The following is a 21,778-nucleotide window of genomic DNA, read 5'->3' as shown; positions in this document are numbered from 1 at the left end:
CAATTGGAGATTTCAAGCGATTTTAGGCCAATGTTAGAAAAGGAAATATCTTCGTATAAAAACTAGACAGAATCATTCTCAGAAACTACTATGTGATGTGTGCATTCAGCTCACAGAGTTTAACCTTTCTGTTCATACAGCAGTTTGGAAACACTCTGTTTGTAAAATCTGCAAGTGGATATTTGGATCTCTTTGAGGCCTTCGTTGGATACGGGAATTCTTCATATAATGCTAGACAGAAGAATTTTCAGTAACTTCTTTGTGTTGTGTGTATTCAGCTCACAGAGTTGAACATTTCTTTGGACAGAGCAGATTTGAAACTCTCTTTTTCTGGAATTTGAAATTGGAGATTTCAAGCGATTTTAGGCCAATGTTAGAAAAGGAAATATCTTCTTATAAAAACTAGACAGAATCATTCTCAGAAACAACTTTGTGATGTGTGCGTTCAGCTCACAGAGTTTAACTTTTCTGTTCATAGAGCAGTTTGGAAACACTCTGTTTCTAAAGTCTACAAGTGGATATTTGCACGACTTTGAGGCCTTCGTTGGAAACGGGATTTCTTCATATAATGCTAGACAGAGGAATTCTCAGTAACTTCTTTGTGTTGTGTGTATTCAACTCACAGATTTGAACCTTTCCTTACACACTGCAGGTTTGAAACTGTCTTTTTCTGGAATTTGGAATTTGAGATTTCAAGCGATTTGAGGACAATGTTAGAAAAGGAAATATCTTCGTATAAAAACTAGACAGAATCATTCTCAGAAACTACTATGTGATGTGTGCATTCAGCTCACAGAGTTTAACCTTTCTGTTCATAGAGCACTTTGGAAACACTCTGTTTGTAAAGTCTGCAAGGTTATATTTGGACCTCTTTGAGGATTTCGTTGGAAACGGGATTTCTTTATATAATGCTAGACAGAAGAATTTTGAGTAACTTCTTTGTGTTGTGTGTATTCAGCTCACAGAGTTGAACCTTTCTTTGGACAGAGCAGATTTGAAACTCTCTTTTTGTGGAAATTGCAATTGGAGATTTCAAGCGATTTGAGGCCAATGTGAGAAAAGGAAATATCTTGGTATAAAAACTAGACAGAATCATTCTCAGAAACTACTATGTGATGTGTGCATTCAGCTCACAGAGTTTAACCTTTCTGTTCATACAGCAGTTTGGAAACACTCTGTTTGTAAAGTCTGCAAGTGGATATTTGGACCTCTTTGAGGACTTCGTTGGAAACGGGATTTCTTCATATAATGCTAGACAGAAGAATTTTCAGTAACTTCTTTGTGTTGTGTGTATTCAGCTCACAGAGTTGAACCTTTCTTTGGACAGAGCAGATTTGAAACTCTCTTTTTGTGGAAATTGCAATTGGAGATTTCAAGCGATTTTAGGCCAATGTTAGAAAAGGAAATATCTTCATATAAAAACTAGACAGAATCATTCTCAGAAACAACTTTGTGATGTGTGCGTTCAGCTCACAGAGTTTAACTTTTCTGTTCATAGAGCAGTTTGGAAACACTCTGTTTCTAAAGTCTACAAGTGGATATTTGCTCCACTTTGAGGCCTTCGTTGGAAACGGGATTTCATCATATAATGCTAGACAGAAGAATTCTCAGTAACTTCTTTGTGTTGTGTGTATTCAACTCACAGATTTGAACCTTTCCTTACACACTGCAGGTTTGAAACTGTCTTTTTCTGGAATTTGGAATTTGAGATTTCAAGCGATTTGAGGACAATGTTAGAAAAGGAAATATCTTCGTATAGAAACTAGACAGAATCATTCTCAGAAACTACTATGTGATGTGTGCATTCAGCTCACAGAGTTTAACCTTTCTGTTCATAGAGCAGTTTGGAAACACTCTGTTTGTAAAGTCTGCATGTGGATATTTGGACCTCTTTGAGGACTTCGTTGGAAACGGGATTTCTTCATATAATGCTAGACAGAAGAATTTTCAGTAACTTCTTTATGTTGTGTGTATTCAGCTCACAGAGTTGAACCTTTCTTTGGACAGAGCAGATTTGAAACTCTCTTTTTGGGGAAATTGCAATTGGAGATTTCAAGCGATTTTAGGCCAATGTTAGAAAAGGAAATATCTTCGTATAAAAACTAGACAGAATCATTCTCAGAAACTACTATGTGATGTGTGCATTCAGCTCACAGAGTTTAACCTTTCTGTTCATACAGCAGTTTGGAAACAGTCTGTTTGTAAAGTCTGCAAGTGGATATTTGGATCTCTTTGAGGACTTCGTTGGAAACGGGATTTCATCATATAATGCTAGACAGAAGAATTTTCAGTAACTTCTTTGTGTTGTGTGTATTCAGCTCACAGGGTTGAATCTTTCTTTGGACAGAGCAGATTTGAAACTCTCTTTTTGTGGAAATTGCAATTGGAGATTTCAAGCGATTTTAGGCCAATGTTAGAAAACGAAATATCTTGGTATAAAAACTAGACAGAATCATTCTCAGAAACAACTTTGTGATGTGTGCGTTCAACTCAGAGAGTTTAACTTTTCTGTTCATAGAGCAGTTTGGAAACACTCTGTATCTAAAGTCTACAAGTGGATATTTGCACCACTTTGAGGCCTTCGTTGGAAACAGGATTTCTTCATATAATGCTAGACAGAAGAATTCTCAGTAACTTCTTTGTGTTGTGTGTATTCATCTCACAGATTTGAACCTTTCCTTACACACTGCAGGTTTGAAACTGTCTTTTTCTGGAATTTGGAATTTGAGATTTCAAGCGATTTGAGGCCAATGTTAGAAAACGAAATATCTTCGTATAGAAACTAGACAGAATCATTCTCAGAAACTACTTTGTGATGTGTGCATTCAGCCCACAGAGTTTAAACTTCTGTTGATAGAGCAGTTTGGAAACACTCTGTTTGTAAAGTCTGCAAGTAGATATTTGGACCTCTTTGAGGACTTCGTTGGAAACGGGATTTCTTCATACAATGCTAGACAGAAGAATTTTCAGTAACTTCTTTGTGTTGTGTGTATTCAGCTCACAGAGTTGAACCTTTCTTTGGACAGAGCAGATTTGAAACTCTCTTTTTGGGGAAATTGCAATTGGAGATTTCAAGCGATTTTAGGCCAATGTTAGAAAAGGAAATATCTTCGTATAAAAACTAGACAGAATCATTCTCAGAAACTACTATGTGATGTGTGCATTCAGCTCACAGAGTTTAACCTTTCTGTTCATACAGCAGTTTGGAAACACTCTGTTTGTAAAATCTGCAAGTGGATATTTGGATCTCTTTGAGGCCTTCGTTGGATACGGGAATTCTTCATATAATGCTAGACAGAAGAATTTTCAGTAACTTCTTTGTGTTGTGTGTATTCAGCTCACAGAGTTGAACATTTCTTTGGACAGAGCAGATTTGAAACTCTCTTTTTCTGGAATTTGAAATTGGAGATTTCAAGCGATTTTAGGCCAATGTTAGAAAAGGAAATATCTTCTTATAAAAACTAGACAGAATCATTCTCAGAAACAACTTTGTGATGTGTGCGTTCAGCTCACAGAGTTTAACTTTTCTGTTCATAGAGCAGTTTGGAAACACTCTGTTTCTAAAGTCTACAAGTGGATATTTGCACGACTTTGAGGCCTTCGTTGGAAACGGGATTTCTTCATATAATGCTAGACAGAGGAATTCTCAGTAACTTCTTTGTGTTGTGTGTATTCAACTCACAGATTTGAACCTTTCCTTACACACTGCAGGTTTGAAACTGTCTTTTTCTGGAATTTGGAATTTGAGATTTCAAGCGATTTGAGGACAATGTTAGAAAAGGAAATATCTTCGTATAAAAACTAGACAGAATCATTCTCAGAAACTACTATGTGATGTGTGCATTCAGCTCACAGAGTTTAACCTTTCTGTTCATACAGCAGTTTGGAAACACTCTGTTTGTAAAGTCTGCAAGTGGATATTTGGAACTCTTTGAGGACTTCGTTGGAAACGGGATTTCTTCATATAATGCCAGACAGAAGAATTTTCAGTAACTTCTTTGTGTTGTGTGTATTCAGCTCACAGAGTTGAACCTTTGTTTGGACAGAGCAGATTTGAAACTCTCTTTTTGTGGAAATTGCAATTGGAGATTTCAAGCGATTTGAGGCCAATGTGAGAAAAGGAAATATCTTGGTATAAAAACTAGACAGAATCATTCTCAGAAACTACTATGTGATGTGTGCATTCAGCTCACAGAGTTTAACCTTTCTGTTCATACAGCAGTTTGGAAACACTCTGTTTGTAAAGTCTGCAAGTGGATATTTGGAACTCTTTGAGGACTTCGTTGGAATCGGGATTTCTTCATATAATGCTAGATAGAAAAATGTTCAGTAACTTCTTTGTGTTGTGTGTATTCAGCTCACAGAGTTGAACCTTTCTTTGGACAGAGCAGATTTGAAACTCTCTTTTTGTGGAAATTGCAATTGGAGATTTCAAGCGATTTTAGGCCAATGTTAGAAAAGGAAATTTCTTCATATAAAAACTAGACAGAATCATTCTCAGAAACAACTTTGTGATGTGTGCGTTCAGCTCACAGAGTTTAACTTTTCTGTTCATAGAGCAGTTTGGAAACACTCTGTTTCTAAAGTCTACAAGTGGATATTTGCACCACTTTGGGGCCTTCGTTGGAAACGGGATTTCTTCATATAATGCTAGACAGAAGAATTCTCAGTAACTTCTTTGTGTTGTGTGTATTCAACTCACAGATTTGAACCTTTCCTTATACACTGCAGGTTTGAAACTGTCTTTTTCTGGAATTTGGAATTTGAGATTTCAAGCGATTTGAGGACAATGTTAGAAAAGGAAATATCTTCGTATAGAAACTAGACAGAATCATTCTCAGAAACTACTATGTGATGTGTGCATTCAGCTCACAGAGTTTAACCTTTCTGTTCATAGAGCAGTTTGGAAACACTCTGTTTGTAAAGTCTGCAAGTTGATATTTGGACCTCTTTGAGGACTTCGTTGGAAACGGGATTTCTTCATACAATGCTAGACAGAAGAATTTTCAGTAACTTCTTTGTGTTGTGTGTATTCAGCTCACAGAGTTGAACCTTTCTTTGGACAGAGCAGATTTGAACCTCTCTTTTTGGGGAAATTGCAATTGGAGATTTCAAGCGATTTTAGGCCAATGTTAGAAAAGGAAATATCTTCGTATAAAAACTAGACAGAATCATTCTCAGAAACTACTATGTGATGTGTGCATTCAGCTCACAGAGTTTCACCTTTCTGTTCATACAGCAGTTTGGAAACACTCTGTTTGTAAAGTCTGCAAGTGGATATTTGGAACTCTTTGAGGACTTCGTTGGAAACGGGATTTCTTCATATAATGCCAGACAGAAGAATTTTCAGTAACTTCTTTGTGTTGTGTGTATTCAGCTCACAGAGTTGAACCTTTGTTTGGACAGAGCAGATTTGAAACTCTCTTTTTGTGGAAATTGCAATTGGAGATTTCAAGCGATTTGAGGCCAATGTGAGAAAAGGAAATATCTTGGTATAAAAACTAGACAGAATCATTCTCAGAAACTACTATGTGATGTGTGCATTCAGCTCACAGAGTTTAACCTTTCTGTTCATACAGCAGTTTGGAAACACTCTGTTTGTAAAGTCTGCAAGTGGATATTTGGAACTCTTTGAGGACTTCGTTGGAATCGGGATTTCTTCATATAATGCTAGATAGAAAAATGTTCAGTAACTTCTTTGTGTTGTGTGTATTCAGCTCACAGAGTTGAACCTTTCTTTGGACAGAGCAGATTTGAAACTCTCTTTTTGTGGAAATTGCAATTGGAGATTTCAAGCGATTTTAGGCCAATGTTAGAAAACGAAATATCTTGGTATAAAAACTAGACAGAATCATTCTCAGAAACAACTTTGTGATGTGTGCGTTCAGCTCACAGAGTTTAACTTTTCTGTTCATAGAGCAGTTTGGAAACACTCTGTTTCTAAAGTCTACAAGTGGATATTTGCTCCACTTTGAGGCCTTCGTTGGAAACGGGATTTCTTCATATAATGCTAGACAGAAGAATTCTCAGTAACTTCTTTGTGTTGTGTTTATTCAACTCACAGATTTGAACCTTTCCTTACACACTGCAGGTTTGAAACTGTCTTTTTCTGGAATTTGGAATTTGAGATTTCAAGCGATTTGAGGACAATGTTAGAAAAGGAAATATCTTCGTATAGAAACTAGACAGAATCATTCTCAGAAACTACTATGTGATGTGTGCATTCAGCTCACAGAGTTTAACCTTTCTGTTCATAGAGCAGTTTGGAAACACTCTGTTTGTAAAGTCTGCAAGTTGATATTTGGACCTCTTTGAGGACTTCGTTGGAAACGGGATTTCTTCATACAATGCTAGACAGAAGAATTTTCAGTAACTTCTTTGTGTTGTGTGTATTCAGCTCACAGAGTTGAACCTTTCTTTGGACAGAGCAGATTTGAACCTCTCTTTTTGGGGAAATTGCAATTGGAGATTTCAAGCGATTTTAGGCCAATGTTAGAAAAGGAAATATCTTCGTATAAAAACTAGACAGAATCATTCTCAGAAACTACTATGTGATGTGTGCATTCAGCTCACAGAGTTTAACCTTTCTGTTCATACAGCAGTTTGGAAACACTCTGTTTGTAAAATCTGCAAGTGGATATTTGGATCTCTTTGAGGCCTTCGTTGGATACGGGAATTCTTCATATAATGCTAGACAGAAGAATTTTCAGTAACTTCTTTGTGTTGTGTGTATTCAGCTCACAGAGTTGAACATTTCTTTGGACAGAGCAGATTTGAAACTCTCTTTTTCTGGAATTTGAAATTGGAGATTTCAAGCGATTTTAGGCCAATGTTAGAAAAGGAAATATCTTCTTATAAAAACTAGACAGAATCATTCTCAGATACAACTTTGTGATGTGTGCGTTCAGCTCACAGAGTTTAACTTTTCTGTTCATAGAGCAGTTTGGAAACACTCTGTTTCTAAAGTCTACAAGTGGATATTTGCACGACTTTGAGGCCTTCGTTGGAAACGGGATTTCTTCATATAATGCTAGACAGAGGAATTCTCAGTAACTTCTTTGTGTTGTGTGTATTCAACTCACAGATTTGAACCTTTCCTTACACACTGCAGGTTTGAAACTGTCTTTTTCTGGAATTTGGAATTTGAGATTTCAAGCGATTTGAGGACAATGTTAGAAAAGGAAATATCTTCGTATAAAAACTAGACAGAATCATTCTCAGAAACTACTATGTGATGTGTGCATTCAGCTCACAGAGTTTAACCTTTCTGTTCATAGAGCACTTTGGAAACACTCTGTTTGTAAAGTCTGCAAGGTTATATTTGGACCTCTTTGAGGATTTCGTTGGAAACGGGATTTCTTTATATAATGCTAGACAGAAGAATTTTGAGTAACTTCTTTGTGTTGTGTGTATTCAGCTCACAGAGTTGAACCTTTCTTTGGACAGAGCAGATTTGAAACTCTCTTTTTGTGGAAATTGCAATTGGAGATTTCAAGCGATTTGAGGCCAATGTGAGAAAAGGAAATATCTTGGTATAAAAACTAGACAGAATCATTCTCAGAAACTACTATGTGATGTGTGCATTCAGCTCACAGAGTTTAACCTTTCTGTTCATACAGCAGTTTGGAAACACTCTGTTTGTAAAGTCTGCAAGTGGATATTTGGACCTCTTTGAGGACTTCGTTGGAAATGGCATTTCTTCATATAATGCTAGACAGAAGAATTTTCAGTAACTTCTTTGTGTTGTGTGTATTCAGCTCACAGAGTTGAACCTTTCTTTGGACAGAGCAGATTTGAAACTCTCTTTTTGTGGAAATTGCAATTGGAGATTTCAAGCGATTTTAGGCCAATGTTAGAAAAGGAAATATCTTCATATAAAAACTAGACAGAATCATTCTCAGAAACAACTTTGTGATGTGTGCGTTCAGCTCACAGAGTTTAACTTTTCTGTTCATAGAGCAGTTTGGAAACACTCTGTTTCTAAAGTCTACAAGTGGATATTTGCACCACTTTGGGGCCTTCGTTGGAAACGGGATTTCTTCATATAATGCTAGACAGAAGAATTCTCAGTAACTTCTTTGTGTTGTGTGTATTCAACTCACAGATTTGAACCTTTCCTTATACACTGCAGGTTTGAAACTGTCTTTTTCTGGAATTTGGAATTTGAGATTTCAAGCGATTTGAGGCCAATGTGAGAAAAGGAAATATCTTGGTATAAAAACTAGACAGAATGATTCTCAGAAACTACTATGTGATGTGTGCATTCAGCTCACAGATTTTAACCTTTCTTTTCATACAGCAGTTTGGAAACACTCTGTTTGTAAAGTCTGCAAGTGGATATTTGGACCTCTTTGAGGACTTCGTTGGAAACGGGATTTCTTCATATAATGCTAGACAGAAGAATTTTCAGTAACTTCTTTGTGTTGTGTGTATTCAGCTCACAGAGTTGAACCTTTCTTTGGACAGAGCAGATTTGAAACTCTCTTTTTGGGGCAATTGCAATTGGAGATTTCAAGCGATTTTAGGCCAATGTTAGAAAAGGAAATATCTTCGTATAAAAACTAGACAGAATCATTCTCAGAAACTACTATGTGATGTGTGCATTCAGCTCACAGAGTTTAACCTTTCTGTTCATACAGCAGTTTGGAAACACTCTGTTTGTAAAGTCTGCAAGTGGATATTTGGAACTCTTTGAGGACTTCGTTGGAAACGGGATTTCTTCATATAATGCCAGACAGAAGAATTTTCAGTAACTTCTTTGTGTTGTGTGTATTCAGCTCACAGAGTTGAACCTTTGTTTGGACAGAGCAGATTTGAAACTCTCTTTTTGTGGAAATTGCAATTGGAGATTTCAAGCGATTTGAGGCCAATGTGAGAAAAGGAAATATCTTGGTATAAAAACTAGACAGAATCATTCTCAGAAACTACTATGTGATGTGTGCATTCAGCTCACAGAGTTTAACCTTTCTGTTCATACAGCAGTTTGGAAACACTCTGTTTGTAAAGTCTGCAAGTGGATATTTGGAACTCTTTGAGGACTTCGTTGGAATCGGGATTTCTTCATATAATGCTAGATAGAAAAATGTTCAGTAACTTCTTTGTGTTGTGTGTATTCAGCTCACAGAGTTGAACCTTTCTTTGGACAGAGCGGATTTGAAACTCTCTTTTTGTGGAAATTGCAATTGGAGATTTCAAGCGATTTTAGGCCAATGTTAGAAAACGAAATATCTTGGTATAAAAACTAGACAGAATCATTCTCAGAAACAACTTTGTGATGTGTGCGTTCAGCTCACAGAGTTTAACTTTTCTGTTCATAGAGCAGTTTGGAAACACTCTGTTTCTAAAGTCTACAAGTGGATATTTGCTCCACTTTGAGGCCTTCGTTGGAAACGGGATTTCTTCATATAATGCTAGACAGAAGAATTCTCAGTAACTTCTTTGTGTTGTGTGTATTCAACTCACAGATTTGAACCTTTCCTTACACACTGCAGGTTTGAAACTGTCTTTTTCTGGAATTTGGAATTTGAGATTTCAAGCGATTTGAGGACAATGTTAGAAAAGGAAATATCTTCGTATAGAAACTAGACAGAATCATTCTCAGAAACTACTATGTGATGTGTGCATTCAGCTCACAGAGTTTAACCTTTCTGTTCATAGAGCAGTTTGGAAACACTCTGTTTGTAAAGTCTGCAAGTTGATATTTGGACCTCTTTGAGGACTTCGTTGGAAACGGGATTTCTTCATACAATGCTAGACAGAAGAATTTTCAGTAACTTCTTTGTGTTGTGTGTATTCAGCTCACAGAGTTGAACCTTTCTTTGGACAGAGCAGATTTGAAACTCTCTTTTTGGGGAAATTGCAATTGGAGATTTCAAGCGATTTTAGGCCAATGTTAGAAAAGGAAATATCTTCGTATAAAAACTAGACAGAATCATTCTCAGAAACTACTATGTGATGTGTGCATTCAGCTCACAGAGTTTAACCTTTCTGTTCATACAGCAGTTTGGAAACACTCTGTTTGTAAAATCTGCAAGTGGATATTTGGATCTCTTTGAGGCCTTCGTTGGATACGGGAATTCTTCATATAATGCTAGACAGAAGAATTTTCAGTAACTTCTTTGTGTTGTGTGTATTCAGCTCACAGAGTTGAACATTTCTTTGGACAGAGCAGATTTGAAACTCTCTTTTTCTGGAATTTGAAATTGGAGATTTCAAGCGATTTTAGGCCAATGTTAGAAAAGGAAATATCTTCTTATAAAAACTAGACAGAATCATTCTCAGAAACAACTTTGTGATGTGTGCGTTCAGCTCACAGAGTTTAACTTTTCTGTTCATAGAGCAGTTTGGAAACACTCTGTTTCTAAAGTCTACAAGTGGATATTTGCACGACTTTGAGGCCTTTGTTGGAAACGGGATTTCTTCATATAATGCTAGACAGAGGAATTCTCAGTAACTTCTTTGTGTTGTGTGTATTCAACTCACAGATTTGAACCTTTCCTTACACACTGCAGGTTTGAAACTGTCTTTTTCTGGAATTTGGAATTTGAGATTTCAAGCGATTTGAGGACAATGTTAGAAAAGGAAATATCTTCGTATAAAAACTAGACAGAATCATTCTCAGAAACTACTATGTGATGTGTGCATTCAGCTCACAGAGTTTAACCTTTCTGTTCATAGAGCACTTTGGAAACACTCTGTTTGTAAAGTCTGCAACGTTATATTTGGACCTCTTTGAGGATTTCGTTGGAAACGGGATTTCTTTATATAATGCTAGACAGAAGAATTTTGAGTAACTTCTTTGTGTTGTGTGTATTCAGCTCACAGAGTTGAACCTTTCTTTGGACAGAGCAGATTTGAAACTCTCTTTTTGTGGAAATTGCAATTGGAGATTTCAAGCGATTTGAGGCCAATGTGAGAAAAGGAAATATCTTGGTATAAAAACTAGACAGAATCATTCTCAGAAACTACTATGTGATGTGTGCATTCAGCTCACAGAGTTTAACCTTTCTGTTCATACAGCAGTTTGGAAACACTCTGTTTGTAAAGTCTGCAAGTGGATATTTGGACCTCTTTGAGGACTTCGTTGGAAACGGGATTTCTTCATATAATGCTAGACAGAAGAATTTTCAGTAACTTCTTTGTGTTGTGTGTATTCAGCTCACAGAGTTGAACCTTTCTTTGGACAGAGCAGATTTGAAACTCTCTTTTTGTGGAAATTGCAATTGGAGATTTCAAGCGATTTTAGGCCAATGTTAGAAAAGGAAATATCTTCATATAAAAACTAGACAGAATCATTCTCAGAAACAACTTTGTGATGTGTGCGTTCAGCTCACAGAGTTTAACTTTTCTGTTCATAGAGCAGTTTGGAAACACTCTGTTTCTAAAGTCTACAAGTGGATATTTGCACCACTTTGGGGCCTTCGTTGGAAACGGGATTTCTTCATATAATGCTAGACAGAAGAATTCTCAGTAACTTCTTTGTGTTGTGTGTATTCAACTCACAGAGTTGAACCTTTCCTTATACACTGCAGGTTTGAAACTGTCTTTTTCTGGAATTTGGAATTTGAGAATTCAAGCGATTTGAGGCCAATGTGAGAAAAGGAAATATCTTGGTATAAAAACTAGACAGAATGATTCTCAGAAACTACTATGTGATGTGTGCATTCAGCTCACAGATTTTAACCTTTCTTTTCATACAGCAGTTTGGAAACACTCTGTTTGTAAAGTCTGCAAGTGGATATTTGGACCTCTTTGAGGACTTCGTTGGAAACGGGATTTCTTCATATAATGCTAGACAGAAGAATTTTCAGTAACTTCTTTGTGTTGTGTGTATTCAGCTCACAGAGTTGAACCTTTCTTTGGACAGAGCAGATTTGAAACTCTCTTTTTGGGGCAATTGCAATTGGAGATTTCAAGCGATTTTAGGCCAATGTTAGAAAAGGAAATATCTTCGTATAAAAACTAGACAGAATCATTCTCAGAAACTACTATGTGATGTGTGCATTCAGCTCACAGAGTTTAACCTTTCTGTTCATACAGCAGTTTGGAAACACTCTGTTTGTAAAGTCTGCAAGTGGATATTTGGAACTCTTTGAGGACTTCGTTGGAAACGGGATTTCTTCATATAATGCCAGACAGAAGAATTTTCAGTAACTTCTTTGTGTTGTGTGTATTCAGCTCACAGAGTTGAAACTTTCTTTGGACAGAGCAGATTTGAAACTCTCTTTTTGTGGAAATTGCAATTGGAGATTTCAAGCGATTTTAGGCCAATGTGAGAAAACGAAATATCTTGGTATAAAAACTAGACAGAATCATTCTCAGAAACAACTTTGTGATGTGTGCGTTCAACTCAGAGAGTTTAAACTTCTGTTCATAGAGAAGTTTGGAAACACTCTGTTTGTAAAGTCTGCAAGTTGATATTTGGACCTCTTTGAGGACTTCGTTGGAAACGGGATTTCTTCATACAATGCTAGACAGAAGAATTTTCAGTAACTTCTTTGTGTTGTGTGTATTCAGCTCACAGAGTTGAACCTTTCTTTGGACAGAGCAGATTTGAAACTCTCTTTTTGGGGAAATTGCAATTGGAGATTTCAAGCGATTTTAGGCCAATGTTAGAAAAGGAAATATCTTCGTATAAAAACTAGACAGAATCATTCTCAGAAACTACTATGTGATGTGTGCATTCAGCTCACAGAGTTTAACCTTTCTGTTCATACAGCAGTTTGGAAACACTCTGTTTGTAAAATCTGCAAGTGGATATTTGGATCTCTTTGAGGCCTTCGTTGGATACGGGAATTCTTCATATAATGCTAGACAGAAGAATTTTCAGTAACTTCTTTGTGTTGTGTGTATTCAGCTCACAGAGTTGAACATTTCTTTGGACAGAGCAGATTTGAAACTCTCTTTTTCTGGAATTTGAAATTGGAGATTTCAAGCGATTTTAGGCCAATGTTAGAAAAGGAAATATCTTCTTATAAAAACTAGACAGAATCATTCTCAGAAACAACTTTGTGATGTGTGCGTTCCGCTCACAGAGTTTAACTTTTCTGTTCATAGAGCAGTTTGGAAACACTCTGTTTCTAAAGTCTACAAGTGGATATTTGCACGACTTTGAGGCCTTTGTTGGAAACGGGATTTCTTCATATAATGCTAGACAGAGGAATTCTCAGTAACTTCTTTGTGTTGTGTGTATTCAACTCACAGATTTGAACCTTTCCTTACACACTGCAGGTTTGAAACTGTCTTTTTCTGGAATTTGGAATTTGAGATTTCAAGCGATTTGAGGACAATGTTAGAAAAGGAAATATCTTCGTATAAAAACTAGACAGAATCATTCTCAGAAACTACTATGTGATGTGTGCATTCAGCTCACAGAGTTTAACCTTTCTGTTCATAGAGCACTTTGGAAACACTCTGTTTGTAAAGTCTGCAAGGTTATATTTGGACCTCTTTGAGGATTTCGTTGGAAACGGGATTTCTTTATATAATGCTAGACAGAAGAATTTTGAGTAACTTCTTTGTGTTGTGTGTATTCAGCTCACAGAGTTGAACCTTTCTTTGGACAGAGCAGATTTGAAACTCTCTTTTTGTGGAAATTGCAATTGGAGATTTCAAGCGATTTGAGGCCAATGTGAGAAAAGGAAATATCTTGGTATAAAAACTAGACAGAATCATTCTCAGAAACTACTATGTGATGTGTGCATTCAGCTCACAGAGTTTAACCTTTCTGTTCATACAGCAGTTTGGAAACACTCTGTTTGTAAAGTCTGCAAGTGGATATTTGGACCTCTTTGAGGACTTCGTTGGAAACGGCATTTCTTCATATAATGCTAGACAGAAGAATTTTCAGTAACTTCTTTGTGTTGTGTGTATTCAGCTCACAGAGTTGAACCTTTCTTTGGACAGAGCAGATTTGAAACTCTCTTTTTGTGGAAATTGCAATTGGAGATTTCAAGCGATTTTAGGCCAATGTTAGAAAAGGAAATATCTTCTTATAAAAACTAGACAGAATCATTCTCAGAAACAACTTTGTGATGTGTGCGTTCAGCTCACAGAGTTTAACTTTTCTGTTCATAGAGCAGTTTGGAAACACTCTGTTTCTAAAGTCTACAAGTGGATATTTGCACCACTTTGGGGCCTTCGTTGGAAACGGGATTTCTTCATATAATGCTAGACAGAAGAATTCTCAGTAACTTCTTTGTGTTGTGTGTATTCAACTCACAGAGTTGAACCTTTCCTTATACACTGCAGGTTTGAAACTGTCTTTTTCTGGAATTTGGAATTTGAGATTTCAAGCGATTTGAGGCCAATGTGAGAAAAGGAAATATCTTGGTATAAAAACTAGACAGAATGATTCTCAGAAACTACTATGTGATGTGTGGATTCAACTCACAGATTTTAACCTTTCTTTTCATACAGCAGTTTGGAAACACTCTGTTTGTAAAGTCTGCAAGTGGATATTTGGACCTCTTTGAGGACTTCGTTGGAAACGGGATTTCTTCATATAATGCTAGACAGAAGAATTTTCAGTAACTTCTTTGTGTTGTGTGTATTCAGCTCACAGAGCTGAACCTTTCTTTGGACAGAGCAGATTTGAAACTCTCTTTTTGGGGCAATTGCAATTGGAGATTTCAAGCGATTTTAGGCCAATGTTAGAAAAGGAAATATCTTCGTATAAAAACTAGACAGAATCATTCTCAGAAACTACTATGTGATGTGTGCATTCAGCTCACAGAGTTTAACCTTTCTGTTCATACAGCAGTTTGGAAACACTCTGTTTGTAAAGTCTGCAAGTGGATATTTGGAACTCTTTGAGGACTTCGTTGGAAACGGGATTTCTTCATATAATGCCAGACAGAAGAATTTTCAGTAACTTCTTTGTGTTGTGTGTATTCAGCTCACAGAGTTGAACCTTTGTTTGGACAGAGCAGATTTGAAACTCTCTTTTTGTGGAAATTGCAATTGGAGATTTCAAGCGATTTGAGGCCAATGTGAGAAAAGGAAATATCTTGGTATAAAAACTAGACAGAATCATTCTCAGAAACTACTATGTGATGTGTGCATTCAGCTCACAGAGTTTAACCTTTCTGTTCATACAGCAGTTTGGAAACACTCTGTTTGTAAAGTCTGCAAGTGGATATTTGGAACTCTTTGAGGACTTCGTTGGAATCGGGATTTCTTCATATAATGCTAGATAGAAAAATGTTCAGTAACTTCTTTGTGTTGTGTGTATTCAGCTCACAGAGTTGAACCTTTCTTTGGACAGAGCAGATTTGAAACTCTCTTTTTGTGGAAATTGCAATTGGAGATTTCAAGCGATTTTAGGCCAATGTTAGAAAACGAAATATCTTGGTATAAAAACTAGACAGAATCATTCTCAGAAACAACTTTGTGATGTGTGCGTTCAACTCAGAGAGTTTAAACTTCTGTTCATAGAGCAGTTTGGAAACACTCTGTTTGTAAAGTCTGCAAGTTGATATTTGGACCTCTTTGAGGACTTCGTTGGAAACGGGATTTCTTCATACAATGCTAGACAGAAGAATTTTGAGTAACTTCTTTGTGTTGTGTGTATTCAGCTCACAGAGTTGAACCTTTCTTTGGACAGAGCAGATTTGAAACTCTCTTTTTGGGGAAATTGCAATTGGAGATTTCAAGCGATTTTAGGCCAATGTTAGAAAAGGAAATATCTTCGTATAAAAACTAGACAGAATCATTCTCAGAAACTACTATGTGATGTGTGCATTCAGCTCACAGAGTTTAACCTTTCTGTTCATACAGCAGTTTGGAAACACTCTGTTTGTAAAATCTGCAAGTGGATATTTGGATCTCTTTGAGGCCTTCGTTGGATACGGGAATTCTTCATATAATGCTAGACAGAAGAATTTTCAGTAACTTCTTTGTGTTGTGTGTATTCAGCTCACAGAGTTGAACATTTCTTTGGACAGAGCAGATTTGAAACTCTCTTTTTCTGGAATTTGAAATTGGAGATTTCAAGCGATTTTAGGCCAATGTTAGAAAAGGAAATATCTTCTTATAAAAACTAGACAGAATCATTCTCAGAAACAACTTTGTGATGTGTGCGTTCAGCTCACAGAGTTTAACTTTTCTGTTCATAGAGCAGTTTGGAAACACTCTGTTTCTAAAGTCTACAAGTGGATATTTGCACGACTTTGAGGCCTTCGTTGGAAACGGGATTTCTTCATATAATGCTAGACAGAGGAATTCTCAGTAACTTCTTTGTGTTGTGTGTATTCAACTCACAGATTTGAACCTTTCCTTACACACTGCAGGTTTGAAACTGTCTTTTTCTGGAATTTGGAATTTGAGATTTCAAGCGATTTGAGGACAATGTTAGAAAAGGAAATATCTTCGTATAAAAACTAGACAGAATCATTCTCAGAAACTACTATGTGATGTGTGCATTCAGCTCACAGAGTTTAACCTTTCTGTTCATAGAGCACTTTGGAAACACTCTGTTTGTAAAGTCTGCAAGGTTATATTTGGACCTCTTTGAGGATTTCGTTGGAAACGGGATTTCTTTATATAATGCTAGACAGAAGAATTTTGAGTAACTTCTTTGTGTTGTGTGTATTCAGCTCACAGAGTTGAACCTTTCTTTGGACAGAGCAGATTTGAAACTCTCTTTTTGTGGAAATTGCAATTGGAGATTTCAAGCGATTTGAGGCCAATGTGAGAAAAGGAAATATCTTGGTATAAAAACTAGACAGAATCATTCTCAGAAACTACTATGTGATGTGTGCATTCAGCTCACAGAGTTTAACCTTTCTGTTCATACAGCAGTTTGGAAACACTCTGTTTGTAAAGTCTGCAAGTGGATATTTGGACCTCTTTGAGGACTTCGTTGGAAACGACATTTCTTCATATAATGCTAGACAGAAGAATTTTCAGTAACTTCTTTGTGTTGTGTGTATTCAGCTCACAGAGTTGAACCTTTCTTTGGACAGAGCAGATTTGAAACTCTCTTTTTGTGGAAATTGCAATTGGAGATTTCAAGCGATTTTAGGCCAATGTTAGAAAAGGAAATATCTTCATATAAAAACTAGACAGAATCATTCTCAGAAACAACTTTGTGATGTGTGCGTTCAGCTCACAGAGTTTAACTTTTCTGTTCATAGAGCAGTTTGGAAACACTCTGTTTCTAAAGTCTACAAGTGGATATTTGCACCACTTTGGGGCCTTCGTTGGAAACGGGATTTCTTCATATAATGCTAGACAGAAGAATTCTCAGTAACTTCTTTGTGTTGTGTGTATTCAACTCACAGATTTGAACCTTTCCTTATACACTGCAGGTTTGAAACTGTCTTTTTCTGGAATTTGGAATTTGAGATTTCAAGCGATTTGAGGCCAATGTGAGAAAAGGAAATATCTTGGTATAAAAACTAGACAGAATGATTCTCAGAAACTACTATGTGATGTGTGCATTCAGCTCACAGATTTTAACCTTTCTTTTCATACAGCAGTTTGGAAACACTCTGTTTGTAAAGTCTGCAAGTGGATATTTGGACCTCTTTGAGGACTTCGTTGGAAACGGGATTTCTTCATATAATGCTAGACAGAAGAATTTTCAGTAACTTCTTTGTGTTGTGTGTATTCAGCTCACAGAGTTGAACCTTTCTTTGGACAGAGCAGATTTGAAACTCTCTTTTTGGGGCAATTGCAATTGGAGATTTCAAGCGATTTTAGGCCAATGTTAGAAAAGGAAATATCTTCGTATAAAAACTAGACAGAATCATTCTCAGAAACTACTATGTGATGTGTGCATTCAGCTCACAGAGTTTAACCTTTCTGTTCATACAGCAGTTTGGAAACACTCTGTTTGTAAAGTCTGCAAGTGGATATTTGGAACTCTTTGAGGACTTCGTTGGAAACGGGATTTCTTCATATAATGCCAGACAGAAGAATTTTCAGTAACTTCTTTGTGTTGTGTGTATTCAGCTCACAGAGTTGAACCTTTGTTTGGACAGAGCAGATTTGAAACTCTCTTTTTGTGGAAATTGCAATTGGAGATTTCAAGCGATTTGAGGCCAATGTGAGAAAAGGAAATATCTTGGTATAAAAACTAGACAGAATCATTCTCAGAAACTACTATGTGATGTGTGCATTCAGCTCACAGAGTTTAACCTTTCTGTTCATACAGCAGTTTGGAAACACTCTGTTTGTAAAGTCTGCAAGTGGATATTTGGAACTCTTTGAGGACTTCGTTGGAATCGGGATTTCTTCATATAATGCTAGATAGAAAAATGTTCAGTAACTTCTTTGTGTTGTGTGTATTCAGCTCACAGAGTTGAACCTTTCTTTGGACAGAGCAGATTTGAAACTCTCTTTTTGTGGAAATTGCAATTGGAGATTTCAAGCGATTTTAGGCCAATGTTAGAAAACGAAATATCTTGGTATAAAAACTAGACAGAATCATTCTCAGAAACAACTTTGTGATGTGTGCGTTCAGCTCACAGAGTTTAACTTTTCTGTTCATAGAGCAGTTTGGAAACACTCTGTTTCTAAAGTCTACAAGTGGATATTTGCTCCACTTTGAGGCCTTCGTTGGAAACGGGATTTCTTCATATAATGCTAGACAGAAGAATTCTCAGTAACTTCTTTGTGTTGTGTGTATTCAACTCACAGATTTGAACCTTTCCTTACACACTGCAGGTTTGAAACTGTCTTTTTCTGGAATTTGGAATTTGAGATTTCAAGCGATTTGAGGACAATGTTAGAAAAGGAAATATCTTCGTATAGAAACTAGACAGAATCATTCTCAGAAACTACTATGTGATGTGTGCATTCAGCTCACAGAGTTTAACCTTTCTGTTCATAGAGCAGTTTGGAAACACTCTGTTTGTAAAGTCTGCAAGTTGATATTTGGACCTCTTTGAGGACTTCGTTGGAAACGGGATTTCTTCATACAATGCTAGACAGAAGAATTTTCAGTAACTTCTTTGTGTTGTGTGTATTCAGCTCACAGAGTTGAACCTTTCTTTGGACAGAGCAGATTTGAAACTCTCTTTTTGGGGAAATTGCAATTGGAGATTTCAAGCGATTTTAGGCCAATGTTAGAAAACGAAATATCTTGGTATAAAAACTAGACAGAATCATTCTCAGAAACAACTTTGTGATGTGTGCGTTCAACTCAGAGAGTTTAAACTTCTGTTCATAGAGCAGTTTGGAAACACTCTGTTTGTAAAGTCTGCAAGTTGATATTTGGACCTCTTTGAGGACTTCGTTGGAAACGGGATTTCTTCATACAATGCTAGACAGAAGAATTTTCAGTAACTTCTTTGTCTTGTGTGTATTCAGCTCACAGAGTTGAACCTTTCTTTGGACAGAGCAGATTTGAAACTCTCTTTTTGGGGAAATTGCAATTGGAGATTTCAAGCGATTTTAGGCCAATGTTAGAAAAGGAAATATCTTCGTATAAAAACTAGACAGAATCATTCTCAGAAACTACTATGTGATGTGTGCATTCAGCTCACAGAGTTTAACCTTTCTGTTCATACAGCAGTTTGGAAACACTCTGTTTGTAAAATCTGCAAGTGGATATTTGGATCTCTTTGAGGCCTTCGTTGGATACGGGAATTCTTCATATAATGCTAGACAGAAGAATTTTCAGTAACTTCTTTGTGTTGTGTGTATTCAGCTCACAGAGTTGAACATTTCTTTGGACAGAGCAGATTTGAAACTCTCTTTTTCTGGAATTTGAAATTGGAGATTTCAAGCGATTTTAGGCCAATGTTAGAAAAGGAAATATCTTCTTATAAAAACTAGACAGAATCATTCTCAGAAACAACTTTGTGATGTGTGCGTTCAGCTCACAGAGTTTAACTTTTCTGTTCATAGAGCAGTTTGGAAACACTCTGTTTCTAAAGTCTACAAGTGGATATTTGCACGACTTTGAGGCCTTCGTTGGAAACGGGATTTCTTCATATAATGCTAGACAGAGGAATTCTCAGTAACTTCTTTGTGTTGTGTGTATTCAACTCACAGATTTGAACCTTTCCTTACACACTGCAGGTTTGAAACTGTCTTTTTCTGGAATTTGGAATTTGAGATTTCAAGCAATTTGAGGACAATGTTAGAAAAGGAAATATCTTCGTATAAAAACTAGACAGAATCATCCTCAGAAACTACTATGTGATGTGTGCATTCAGCTCACAGAGTTTAACCTTTCTGTTCATAGAGCACTTTGGAAACACTCTGTTTGTAAAGTCTGCAAGGTTATATTTGGACCTCTTTGAGGATTTCGTTGGAAACGGGATTTCTTTATATAATGCTAGACAGAAGAATTTTGAGTAACTTCTTTGTGTTGTGTGTATTCAGCTCACAGAGTTGAACCTTTCTTTGGACAGAGCAGATTTGAAACTCTCTTTTTGTGGAAATTGCAATTGGAGATTTCAAGCGATTTGAGGCCAATGTGAGAAAAGGAAATATCTTGGTATAAAAACTAGACAGAATCATTCTCAGAAACTACTATGTGATGTGTGCATTCAGCTCACAGAGTTTAACCTTTCTGTTCATACAGCAGTTCGGAAACACTCTGTTTGTAAAGTCTGGAAGTGGATATTTGGACCTCTTTGAGGACTTCGTTGGAAACGACATTTCTTCATATAATGCTAGACAGAAGAATTTTCAGTAACTTCTTTGTGTTGTGTGTATTCAGCTCACAGAGTTGAACCTTTCTTTGGACAGAGCAGATTTGAAACTCTCTTTTTGTGGAAATTGCAATTGGAGATTTCAAGCGATTTTAGGCCAATGTTAGAAAAGGAAATATCTTCATATAAAAACTAGACAGAATCATTCTCAGAAACAACTTTGTGATGTGTGCGTTCAGCTCACAGAGTTTAACTTTTCTGTTCATAGAGCAGTTTGGAAACACTCTGTTTCTAAAGTCTACAAGTGGATATTTGCACCACTTTGGGGCCTTCGTTGGAAACGGGATTTCTTCATATAATGCTAGACAGAAGAATTCTCAGTAACTTCTTTGTGTTGTGTGTATTCAACTCACAGATTTGAACCTTTCCTTATACACTGCAGGTTTGAAACTGTCTTTTTCTGGAATTTGGAATTTGAGATTTCAAGCGATTTGAGGCCAATGTGAGAAAAGGAAATATCTTGGTATAAAAACTAGACAGAATGATTCTCAGAAACTACTATGTGATGTGTGCATTCAGCTCACAGATTTTAACCTTTCTTTTCATACAGCAGTTTGGAAACACTCTGTTTGTAAAGTCTGCAAGTGGATATTTGGACCTCTTTGAGGACTTCGTTGGAAACGGGATTTCTTCATATAATGCTAGACAGAAGAATTTTCAGTAACTTCTTTGTGTTGTGTGTATTCAGCTCACAGAGTTGAACCTTTCTTTGGACAGAGCAGATTTGAAACTCTCTTTTTGGGGCAATTGCAATTGGAGATTTCAAGCGATTTTAGGCCAATGTTAGAAAAGGAAATATCTTCGTATAAAAACTATACAGAATCATTCTCAGAAACTACTATGTGATGTGTGCATTCAGCTCACAGAGTTTAACCTTTCTGTTCATACAGCAGTTTGGAAACACTCTGTTTGTAAAGTCTGCAAGTGGATATTTGGAACTCTTTGAGGACTTCGTTGGAAACGGGATTTCTTCATATAATGCCAGACAGAAGAATTTTCAGTAACTTCTTTGTGTTGTGTGTATTCAGCTCACAGAGTTGAACCTTTGTTTGGACAGAGCAGATTTGAAACTCTCTTTTTGTGGAAATTGCAATTGGAGATTTCAAGCGATT

The sequence above is a fragment of the Pan troglodytes genome, chromosome 15 (genome assembly GCF_028858775.2).
Source record: "Pan troglodytes isolate AG18354 chromosome 15, NHGRI_mPanTro3-v2.0_pri, whole genome shotgun sequence".
Classification (NCBI taxonomy): Eukaryota; Metazoa; Chordata; class Mammalia; order Primates; family Hominidae; genus Pan; species Pan troglodytes.
This window is presented reverse-complemented; position numbering follows the sequence as displayed.